Raw genomic sequence first — 12,896 nt, 5'->3', positions numbered from 1 at the left:
AGTTTTTAGTATTTTGCTGGTTCATCTTTCAGTTTGCGACTTTTTTAAAAGTATCATATCTGTTCGCCTATTTTTCTTATTTTTTTTTTAGTTGCAAAATTTGTCTCAAATGTTCTTCAGTCTCCCTTGGAAGGATTGGAGGGATTTTATGTACGACAGTAATTTTTGAACAATTTTCGTACCATTTTTCCAAAACGTACAACTTAAAAGTTACAAAAATGGTTAAAGATGGTTAAAGAGAGAAAAGTAGACTGCGCGAAATGTATGAACTGCATGCGCCATTTTGATACCTTTGGCATGAAAACACATTTGGGAATGCCACAAGGCAAAAAAAAAAAAGTGACTTGGGAAAAAAAAACACAAATGAAGAATCATGCCCTACATCTTTCTGGTTTTATTGCATGCAGTTTTTCAGCAGTCTCAGATTACTGCACTATCAGCATTAAATGTTTTAGTTCACATTTAACATCTCCAGCTCCATTACTGTCCTATGATGCCTTTCTCCCAATCACATGGAGTGATCGATAAGTAATCAATTCTTGGACCCCATAAAGACCATCTCACCATTGCTTTACATGAGATGTTATATTATATCTATGGTTAGTAATTCGGTAATCCTTGATTTCTTGGCTCTCGCGGTTCCATGTTTTTCAGCCACCATTGTATCCTGATTTGCAGGTGTTTAATGGCGTGCTATGAAAAATGAGCACGGTTAGCTTACTAAAGGTTGCTCGGTGGGAATGATTATACATGGGTTTCATATATAATTATCCAGTCTCTTTCTCTATGCAATCCCTTCTTTCCTGCAGTCATTAATCCTTCCTCCTGGCAGCACGCGGCTCGGGAGCCTGATGTGAATATTAGTCTATCTGTAGAGAATTATATGGTGGGTCTCTGTGAGCACGTGGGGATACAGGAAACAAAGGCAACTCATCACTATAAGTCCTATATACTGCACGTCAGAACTGCAAAAGTTTCATAATTCATAATAAATATCTAAGTGTTTTCCCAGATCTCCACCTAGACGGGGACAATTGACCAGTACATGTAGCAATTAGGTGCTAATAAGATGTTTTACCTAAATTTTCACCAATTGCAATTTGCATTCCGAAAATATTTCGTTTCATTGTTGTGAAAACTACGTGTGTTTGCCAACTACAATCAGTTCCTTCACTGCTTTCCACACCCATCATCTAAATTAATTTTAATCACAGTCATTGCTCTGCAAGGCAAGTCGGTGCCCTCGTAATATTAACATTCTCAGTTAGTACCCTCATAAAATTGCCACGGAAGACAAAGAGGAAATGTGGTGATGCCAGGCACTGACAAGTCCAGAGTAAAGATGTATCCAGCAAGATACAGACAAGAAGGTTTTATTGATGACGCATTTCAGGGTTGCGCCAACTGCTTAGTCAGAATGGAAAAACAAAAAGAAAATTGGTTTGAGAGGCTACCAAGAGGCCTACATCAACATGGGAAACCATGTTATTGTCTGATGATACCAAGGTGGAACTTTTTGCCTATAATTCCATAAGGTATGTTTGGCACAAAGCCATTATGGCAGACTATCAAGAGAACTCCATACCCACAGTGAAGCATGGTGGAGGCAGTATTATGATTTGTGGATGCTCTTTGGCAACTGGAACAGGGAGTTTAATTCAAGGTGGAGGAAATTATGAACAGTTCCTAATATCAGTAAATGTTTTAACAAAACCTTCAGGCCTCTGCTGAAAAGCTGAAAATAAAGAGTAATTTAACCTTTCAAAACAAGAACCCAAAGTAACCTACAAATCAGTAAAATAATGGTTTCACCAGAAGAATATCTAAGTTTTTGAATTACCCAGCCAGAACCCAGTCCTGAATGCAATTGCAAATCGTTGTGTGACCTGAAGAGGGCGCTGTACACTGGAGATGCCCTCGCATTTTGAATGATTTGGAGGTACTACAAGGAAGAGTGAACAAAGATTTCCAATTATAGATGTGGAATGCATATAGATTCCAACCCAAAAAGACTGAATGCTGTCACAAATTCAAGGGGTACCTCCACGAAGTATTAGTTTAAGGGTGTGCATATTATTTTAATTCTTTATTAAAGGTGCAAAAAGTTCTGAAATTCTTCTTCTTATTATTTTTTTTACATGATGAAGACCTGGCATTTTAACAGGGGTGTGTAGACTTTTTATCTCCATTGTATGTGCTCATACGATACATTCTGATCTACCTGGCAGAAGATTTGAAGACTTGAAATTCTCATGATGTAAGAAGGTTCCTTTTTATAAATTCCTTATTTTTTGGATACCTATCAAATCTTTGCAATATTCATTCAGTGCGCACCTCCAGCCATTTCTCATCTCTCCCTTTGTTTTCACTCCTAGATGCTGCATAAAACTCATAAATAACTGGAAGTATATTGGCAGAACTGCGCATTAAATACAAGTTTACTAAAAAATAAATTACATACTCGTGATGTAGATTGCAGCTCGGCTTGTGCCCCCCGACTTCGACATTATACACTGGAGACTGAGCTAAGCTTTATGATTTAATGTCTCCTGTGGGGGAAGATGAATTTTTGATTGTCTGGAAATGACAAAATGATTTATAACCATCCAGAAACTGCACTATATAATACACAAAGCGGAAGCAAAGAGAAGCGCGGTGCCACATAGACAATCATGGGTTAAGGGAGATGTATCTGGAACCTGTTAAATAATAATAGCCTATCCTGGGCATCCTGCTTTATAGAACAGATCTGTAATCTTTAGAGCTCACAGAGTGCGAAATGTATCACAGTCAGTATATATTTGGCGAAGTCTTGCCCAATATTGCCGGATATTAACCTCTTGAGGACCAACTCTAATTTCACATTAAAGGGGTTATCCAGGGCCAAAATATTCCTGACTTACCCTTAGGATCATCACTATCAGATCGGTGGGAGCCAGCTTCTCAGCTATGACCGTGTTTAGTGTTCACCAGAAGTTCACGGTATATGGGGACGTACGGTTGTGTAGTGCCAATTCTTGGGTATTGCAGCCCAGCTTCCATTGTAGTGAAACGGGATGAATTATATACAGTACATACAGTGATTTATGAAAATATTCCTCCCATCTTGGCATTTTTCATGCTTTGCTACCAGACAATCAGAAATTTCACTGTTTTTTTTTAGTTTGCATCAGTTCATGTAACGTACATGCCTACAATTGTAACCATTTGGTTTTCTTTTTATTGTGAAGCAAACAACAAATAGGACAAAATAACTGAAAACTTCAGTGTGCATAACTATTCATCCCCCTAAAGTCAGTACTTTGTAGAACCTCCCTTAGCAGAAATTACAAGCCACTTTGGATAGGTCTCTATGAGGTTTCCACATCTTGCCACTGGGATTTTTGCCCATTCCTCAAGGCAAAGCTGCTCCAGCTCCTTCAGGTTAGATGGTTTCGTCTGGTGAGCAACAATCTTCAAGTCTGACCACAGATTCTCAACTGGATTCTGTTCTGGGCTTTTACTAGGCCCCTCCTAAACATCTGCATGTTTCCCGTTTAACCATTCAAGTGTTGCTTTAGCAGTATGCATTGGGTCATTCTTTTGCTGGAAGGTGAACCTCTGTCCAAGTATCAAATCACTGACGGGCTGAACCAAGTTTTGCTCAAGCATATCCCTGTATTTCGCACCATCCGTCTTCCCATCACCTTAGACCATTTTCTCTGTCCCTGCTACTGAAAAAAATCCCACAGGATGATGCTGCCACCACCATGTTTCACTGTGGGGATGGTGTTCTATGGGTGATGAGCTACTGTATGTTGGTTTGGCGCCTGACTAAGCGTTTACTTTGGTGGCCAAAATGTTACATTTTGGTCTCACTTGACCACGGCACCTTCCTCCATACATTTGGAGAGTTTCCCACATGTCTTTTGACAAACTCAAAATGAGCCTTACAGTTTTTGTGTGTAAGTACTTTTTTCTGCCCACTCTTCTGTAAAGGCTAAATCTATGACGTGTATGGCTTATTGTGGTCATATGGACAAATACTCCAGTCTCTGCTTGGGAACTCTGCAGCTTCTTCAGGGTTAATTTTGGTCTCTATTCTGCCTCTCTGATTGATGCCCTCCTTGTCTGGGCTAAGAGTTTTGGTGGGTGGCCTTCTCTTGGCAGGATTGTTGTGGTACCATGTTCTTTCCATTTCATGAAAATGTATTTCATGGTGTTCCAGGGATCATCAGATATTGTATTTTTTTTATAACCAAATCCTGACTTGTTTGTTTGGAGATCTCCTTGGTCTTCTTGGGGTTGGGTTAGTGGTGCCTCTTGCTAATGGTGTTGCAGCCTCTATGGCCTTTCAGAAAAGGTAAAGTGTATATACTGACGGACCATGCGACACTTAGATTACCCACAGGTGGATGTCCTGTCAATAAGCAAGTGACTTATGAAGGGAACTGCTTACATCAGAAATTTTTAGGGGCTTCATAAGAAAAGTGGTGATGAATACATAAGCATATGGCAATTTTTATTTATTTGATCCCATAAATTTAATTTATGCCTATATTTTTCTCACTTCACCAACTTAGACTATTTAGTGCTGATGCATCACAAACAAATCGGATTACAAAAATATTTAAACACAGGTTGTAATTTAACAAAATAGGTACAAAGTCAAGGGGGTGAATACTTTTGCAAGCCACTGTATATGCACATATTTTCTAAAGAAACATTTTAAGGTTAACAAAAAAATTGATTAACTTTCTTTATATATTATATTGATCATATTGATTGCAGCAATACCATATCAGTGCGGTTTTTACTAAAAATAAGTTTTGCAAAGTACATTAACACTTTTATTTATTTTTGCTAAGATCTCATTTTTTTAATACATTTTTATAAAACTTGATTTAAATTTCATTTAAACTTTATTCAACCAGTGCAAGACCGGACCAGTTTCCACAGTAACCAGGTATAGTTTTGGTTTGGAGTGTAAAATCTAATCTCATTTAATTATTCTGTGAGATATAGGACATTAGTTTAAGCCATTTTTATATTAGTTTCTTGCATTTTTGTGATGTCGGGGGATATTGTAAATTTTTGAATGCAACAAAGTGTCTGTTTTTCACATTTTTACTTTTTGTTTTTAATTGCACTAAGTGCTAGTATAATACATTTTTAAAATACTTCATCACTAGAGATAGATCATTTTAGGATGTCAGAGAGCATCTCAAAAAACATTTGGGCTAGCGGTAGAGGTTTCTTTTTTTTGTCTTGTTTTATATTTCATTATTTTTACCTTTTTAGAGTTTGTGACTTTGTGCTCCCCATATGATCACAAAGGATCTTTGAGAGTTATTTAAAAAATAGTTACTTTTTTTTTCTTTACTTCGGATTTCCCCTGGAACTGAGACTCACTAATTATTAATATGAGCTCCAGTTACAGGGATATTGCAGCATCATGAGTGTATTTTTCAGCACTGATCTAGACTTAGTGGCTCTTGCAGTAATCATCTCACATCAATCATGTGATCGATTTGGCACAACTGGAACGCAACGTGACTTGTTGTTTAGTAAATTATTTTCATAGCGCTCATTAAGCTTTACGTAACTATGATTTATTTTTTACTTCCATCCTGACATCCGATTAATGTTGAAATTCTGAATTCAAATAAAAAATATTTCTCATATCCAGTCCTACCTAATCATCATTGCTCCTGTAACAATAATCCATTTATGTGACTGCAGAATTGTGAATCCCCACAGTGCACAGTGTACGCGCTGTCAGGATTCATAGAGAGGGCAAGTAAGCGATTTGCAAACATTCAGTCACATGCCACCCTCGCTTACACGGAAAGTGAGGCCAGACACGACTAGTCTGAATATGGCCGGAAGTATGCAAATTGCCAGCATCGACGGATCCCAACAGCACACAGTGCATAAGCTGTGAGGATTCAGAGGTCTGTAGTCACATAGAGTGCCTGCAATTTTGAACCTCAAACCTGGAAAACTCCTTTAAGTAAAATTGCACTTGACTCTAATAAAGATTTGATAACATAAAAAGATTTCTTGGAGGATAACAACCTATGCCCTATCAATTAGATATGGGATAACCACAGGGACACCCAGTGGTCCCAAGAATGGGGCTCTGGAACCTCCTCTCAGGATGGAGCAGAGGCCTGTTCCCGGGATACAGAGCTCCGTTCTCGAAATTGATGGAGATTCCAGTGATCAGACACCCAGGGATTATAAAGTTTTCCTTTTTCGAAAGGATAGGGGATATTGTACTGTTGTAGGAATAACCCTTTAAAGTCAGGATTTATTTATAGAATTTATTTTGTGTACCTATGGAGGGACAGTTGTTGTCCATGGGAACCTCTATAGGTATAGATATAGTCAGGATATATGCAGCTAATTGTACAATGAGATTTTAAGGCTCCAGTGTAAAAATTTGTAGCAAATGTCCCATGATAATTATAGTACAGAGAACTTGTGAAACTCGAGCCTAACTCTTCATCATTCATATATCAGAATCCTGCGCACAGAGCCTTTACGGTAGCGCATGTTGTCTATGAGGCTCCTTTAGTACAAAGCTGTATTTTCTCCTTGCACTGTCCCACAGGCTCCATCTGCTGCAAAGATATTCAACCAGCTTTGTGCACCTCTATGGCAGAACTATAAATGCACCATACAAAACTATGCTGTAATAAGGTTGTGTATGCACTGCTGAGAAATGAGATATAACATAAAGATCAGAGCAGCAGACCCTCAGGAAGGCTTACAATCTGGCATGGTAAAGGGTTCGATCCACAAGAAGGTCTTTGAAGTCCAGCAGTGGACAACATGCCGTTGAGCTTTCATGCAAACAGGACACATATGGAGGAACATAGCGCCCCATAGCTATGTATTATAAAGCCATCAGCAGACTATTTGTCGCCTATGTAGAAAAATGAAGAAATGGATCCAGCACTTCAATGCTGGATCCATTTCTTCGTTTTTCTTCATGGATTGCTTCCCCCTGGATTGTGGGATCCTGTGCACTTGATGCTAGCTGATGATTTTTTCTTTATTGTGGCGTATATTTCGCCTATGTTGCTTCCATAAACCTCTGTAATATAACATGCATGTGTGGCGCCCCTGAGGGTTCAGTCGCCACAGAGGTACTGCACCTCCTCCTGAGGTGTAGTATCCCACTCTCCAGGTAAGATGGTAACACCTGACCAGCCTCCAAAACCTGCATCCCACACAACATAGTAGTGTAGCAAAGCACCTTTGGTGGCTCCCTGCTTGGAACACGAAGAGTGCTGAGAGGTGGGTGGAGCTTAGACTGCACAAGAGAAGATCCCCAGAGAGGGATGGAGTGAAGGAGGTGCTGCAGCAGACTTCAGTGACCTGAAGCTGCTGGCACGGGAAAGGGAAATAGAAAGCCTGATTCTCCAGAAGGAAGAGAGTTTAGTACGGAACGTAAGGAGAAGAAGAGAACTAAGGACTAGGGTCAGAGCAGAGCCCTTCCTCAAGTTCTAAGTGCATGGCCGGGGTCCGGTCCCCGAGGTTGTATGGATACTGATGGTCCTGCAGCAGACACTGGAGGAATAGAAGTTGTCACCACTTTATTCCCACCTAAGACTTGGGGGCACAACAGCAATGTGAGTGAGCCGGGACTTGATAGCAAGGAGTCCCCGAAGCATGCTACAATTGTCTGCCATACAAGTAGAGTTCTAAGTAACATCAAGAAGGAGGAACTTCGGTTTAACACACAACCACAAGTACTTCAGTACAAGCGCTAGTGAGGAGACATTCAGAACAGGCACACGAATGGGAGAGCTGGAAAGGTTAATTCCATCTGCTTGGGAGTTGGCTGAGGCCCTGATCTGGAGACCGCGGCATTGAAGCGGGCACCTGTCTGTGCCAAGAACATGAGTAAAAGAAACTGGATCTGCACTCAGCTGTCTCATTGCCTTTTTCCTGCGCCAACCCACTCAGCACTGCTACATCTCTGTGCCTAACACTGCACCATCTACTTCTCCCTATCTCCTCATTTACTAACCTCATCTAATCTGCCCTGGGACTACAGCCCTACCTGTGGAGGGCTACAACATCATTGCTGCACCACACCCTCTGTCCCAGAGAAGCAACCCTGCAGCGCTGGTCAAACTGACCAGAAACCACAGGTGGCATCACAAATCATCTCAATGACTTTATCCCCATCACTCAACCCCCTTTTACATGGACGCCCAGGGCCACGGACCGGGTCACTTCCACTGTGACACTTCCCTCTGAGATACCGGCCCAGTACCAAGTACTCCGCGGCCCCTGGCGGGCGACCCACATGAATCTTCACAAGTTTATTATAGTATAATGATATAGTGAAAATATATATATTTGCACTGTGTTAGCCAGTACAGTAGATAGAAAACTCTTGAGATTTGAGAGTCCTCAGGAGTTGATACCTTTTAATGGCTAACTGAAAATTGCAAGCTTTCGAGACTACTCGGGTCTCTTCATCAGTTGACCATCCAACATACCTTAAATGAGAAAGTTTTCATCTAAAACACATAAAAACTATTGTCAATCATGTATATTCCACCCCTATGGATAGAGACAAACACCTTGGTGGCCTCAGAAAGACCTTTGTGAATCAGGGCTACAGAACAAATGAAAACAATTGAAAGCCAGAATGCAAGAGCCACCAGAATATCAGGTAATCATGCCTCTAGTAGTTGCCTATAGTCCGAATCTGGTGGTACTAAGGCTAGCTGCATAGAAACTACAACCTTTATTACGAAAATATACCCAATTACAATCCATATTTCCAGACCACCCACTACTGTGTTTTAGTCAGCCCCTAAATCTAAGAAGCATCATTGTTAGAAGCTCCCTGTCCTCTCCAACAGCTACATAAACCTTTTCCTGCAACCAGAAAAAAAGGAAAACCTGTCCATTTATAATGACCACGGACAAGATAAAGATCCCCAATTCACATCAGAACTATAAGATCCCAGGTACTTTGAGCTGCATTACATCTAATGTGTACTTAATTATTTGTACTAAATGTCCAACTGGGGGTCTGTATGTGGGGGAGACAGGGCAAAAACTGAGAACAAGGATGAATTCTCATCGCCACACAATAAGAGAAAAAAGAATGGATCTACCTGTGGCAAAACATTTTTGTGTCCCTGATCACAGCATCATGGATATGAAATTACTGGTAATAAAAGGTAATTTCAAATCTCAGAGAGACAGAAGAGTCTGGGAGTATAAACTTGACAACCTTTGACACACTCAGTGCAGGAATGAATGTGTCACATGGATTTATGTCTTTCTACATCAACTAAGGAATGTGCTCCTCAGACCATTTGGGGGCATCACAACCATGGACCAGACCTCAATTACAGGACAATAAAACTTTCACACTCCTTATCTATCAACTGTTCCAATATTTACTGCCACAACTGTTTCTCCCCTTCCTATACTGATAGTTTCTCTTCCCATCCCTTGTCTTATCTATGCCTGATGAAGAGACCTGTGTAATCTTGAAAGCTTCAGTTTGTTGCTAGAGATGAATGAATTTGTTCGGATTTTGGCCCCGAATCTGATTTTGACATATTCGGGCCATATTCGAACAATGTTCATGCCGAATGTATGTCTTATGATCGGTTCCAAACATATTTGGTAATGTTTACTCCCATTGACTCAAATAGCGTTCGGCTATCTTCAATGAATATTGCAAAAACAATATTCGAGTCCGATTGTATTCGGAAACGAATCTGAATAAATTCGCTCATCTCTGGTTGTTACCATCTTTTCAGTTAGCCATTAAAAAGGTATCAACCACTGAGGTATCAACCACTTAATATTTTTTTATAGAGTAATGGAAAGTTTCAACTCAATATTGGCAACTAAAACCCAGATTTGGTATAAATGACCTTAATTGGCAGGTCCTCTCTTTTCCAACCCCTATGAAAAGATGTGGTCTTTGAAGCACAAGCCCCAAGGTTGCGTACACTTAATAACTCCCGGTTTGTGGAATGAGATACCAAAGAAGTAGAGACCAGTGAAGTAGTCAACGGAAAAGAATGTGGTAAAGGTTAGATGGTCAGACAGAAATGAGGAGGTGTCAAACAGTCTGGTATCAAATCCAATACGACTTCCAATCAGTTAATCGGAAGAGTAGTAGAGAGCCAAGCAGGTGTCAGATAGTCTGGGATCAAATCCAATACGACTTCCAATCAGTTAATCGGAAGAGTAGTAGAGAGCCGAGCAGGTGTCAGATAGTCTGGGATCAAATCCAATACGACCTGGCAGCGCACTGTGCTCCTCCATTGTCCGTTTCACCACTCTGCTATGAGTTTACTGTCTGATCAGAAGGACCTTATTTACATTTAGTAATCCAATAAGTTCCTCCCCCAAGAGGAAGTGATGGACACTCCCCTGGGCTCATTACCTCAAAGGTACCTCTAACATATAACCCCTGCACAATGGTGATGATACATCATTATCCACCAGTCATTATGACTAAGTCATAGCCATCTACCCCTACCACTACATAAAGTTTTACCTTAATATGGTTTTTATACTCTCAGAAATGCGTTGGTTTCCTCAAACTGCAAAATCGACATAGCAGCTGCAGCCACAAAGAAGATTTAGTTTCTAAAGGAACGCTGCCAAATGTAATTAAACATTTATTTCTAGTTGTTAAGCCCCATTGTTTCCAGCTGATACAAAATTGTGAGATAAAGTTTGATGAAAAGGTTAGTAATTAGAAGAATCCTTTCATTGGGTGCCCATGCATGCACCTACGGACACGGACTGTCCCAACAATTTTATATGGAGACACGGTGGGGCGCATATTTCTGAGTAGGAAGAACAGTAGTCCATATTCAGCCTATGCTGTTATGAATGGGTCACTGAGGAGAAAAAAGAAACAAGCTAAGTCACAGAAAACTAGAGAGGTTGGTAACTATGCAGATTGCAGAACCCTGATCCTACCACACAACTAGCAGCAGCCGTGGAGCGTACCTACGATGTTCCTAGACGCTTTGTCACAGCTGGAGGGCCGGAGGACTAAATAAGCCTGAAGCATGAAAAGGGGAAAACTAACTGTCCCAGAGCAGACCCCAAAGGAATAGATAGCCCCCACACATGTATTGACGGTGAAACAAGATGAAGGCACAAACACAGGCAGGAAAATAGGCTGAGCAAACGATGGGGCCCAAACTAACTAGAAAGGACAGGAAAGGAAAGACACTGTCTGCAACCTGCAAAAAAACCTTCCAAAAATAATGTCCAAGACTTCTGATTGCAAAATTAACCCTGAAGTCACTAGACGTCTCCCACCATATCAGCACTCTGAAATATTCTGAGACAGAGCAAAAAGAGTACAAACTAGTAAGGGACAAAAAGCAAATTGGCAAAATACTGATAAATAAGAGTGGAAATTCAGCACAGCCCCCAGCCGGGGCTGGCTGACCACACCAAAAAACTGAATAGACCAACAAAATCAAGTCTGAACATTAGCAGAAAAACTTAGCTTTAGATGACTGGAACAGAGCTGAAAACCAAGAGCTGACAAGCCAGAAGGAATCACCAGCAACTGAATAGGGCATCGGCTGTCTTAAATCCAATCTGAGACTCCTGAGGTCCAATCGTCATCTTCATTCTCAGGTGGCAGATCTCCACCGATCAAATCAGCCTCACTACCTCCTGTTACCACCAGAGGGAGTCTGGAAGGAGAACTCACAACTGGTGAACCAGAGAATGAACTCACAACACTATGCTGCCTTCCACTATACTATCTCAAGCCCGTGGCGACCATGGTAGAAGAACAATGGAGGTAGGCAGAGGAAATAAAACTCCAACTGACAGTAACCATGACTGCAAATATTGGGCGAAATGTATGTAAAGTATCGTGAGATTCACACACTTAGGTACAAATTATACCAAAGCTATTAAAATGGTGCTGATATCTCCCTTGGCATATAATAGCGCTGTCGGGAGATGTTTACGTTCTGTGTGGCCGCCCAGTAGTTGCGATGTGAATTGCAGCATGTCAAGGATTTTGCTAGAATGTAACGCTTTTGTACTAAATATTTTAATGATAAACTGGGGTCCTTAATGAAATTATAGAGAAAGGACAAGTGGATACATCTATACTTTCGTTGCAATTTATTATAATTTTCAACATTTTTTTGCTGTCAAATAAGTGAGATCATTTGAAGGGGATCTGTCAGTAATATCACTCCCCATTCCCCCACCCATATATATGGAGATGAAGGACTTTGAAAGCTAAATCCATTGACAACTTTATATCTTCTATCTGTTCCTGCATTTGGAAGCAATCAGCTTAATTCATATGCAAATGAGGTATTAAGTCCTAATTTGCATAAGAATTAAAAAGCCAATTATTTGAAAATGCAGCAACAGATAGAAGATATAAAGGTGTTGATGGATTTAGATTTCAAAAACCTGCACTCCATATAACTGACAGATTGATAGCTCACTTGCTATGTGACATACAGTAAGGCGCCAGGAAAGGAAATCTGACAGTGAGCCATCAATCAAGCTAAAGGGGCTGGTACAGGGCGGGAAAACAAACTATGGAGGCAGAGGATCAGGAATTTTACTGCTATGCCCGGAGCACTTACCTCCTCAACTGCATATGAACTAAAAAAACTAATTACTTGAGAATGCAGCAACAGATAAAATATATAAAGGTGTCAATGGATTTAGATAAAAAATCTGCATATCCACATATGCAGTTTTGAGGGGGTTGATCTTAGTGACAGATTTGTTTTAACATAAATGTACAACCCCGTACACACTCATCCTGCTCTCAGCTGAGAATTGGATAGTGTTATATTAAGTCTAGACAATGCTCTGCGAGATAAATACTGTTAAAAAGTATCAGTCTGTAATCTGGACGG

The 12,896-nt window shown here is 40.4% G+C and overlaps 1 protein-coding gene across 2 annotated transcripts in view; it reads left to right on the top strand.

Annotated features, from left to right (window-relative positions):
• MALRD1 (MAM and LDL receptor class A domain containing 1) overlaps positions 1–12,896 on the top strand; it is a 586,417-nt gene that overhangs the window by 511,533 nt on the left and 61,988 nt on the right. The window contains exon 37 of one of the 2 annotated variants that reach the window (XR_012233447.1): positions 2,148–4,945. The exons of the other annotated variant lie outside the window; for it this stretch is intronic. The gene's annotated coding sequence lies outside the window, so the exon portion shown is untranslated. The remainder of the gene's footprint in view (positions 1–2,147; positions 4,946–12,896) is intronic. 2 annotated transcript variants of the gene reach the window in all.

Source organism: Dendrobates tinctorius, unplaced genomic scaffold (assembly GCF_039654945.1).
Source record: "Dendrobates tinctorius isolate UK_male_01 unplaced genomic scaffold, ASM3965494v1 ptg000070l, whole genome shotgun sequence".
Lineage (NCBI taxonomy): Eukaryota > Metazoa > Chordata > Amphibia > Anura > Dendrobatidae > Dendrobates > Dendrobates tinctorius.
The sequence above is the reverse complement of the archived record's forward strand: the minus strand, read 5'-3'. Positions and strand labels throughout refer to the sequence as shown.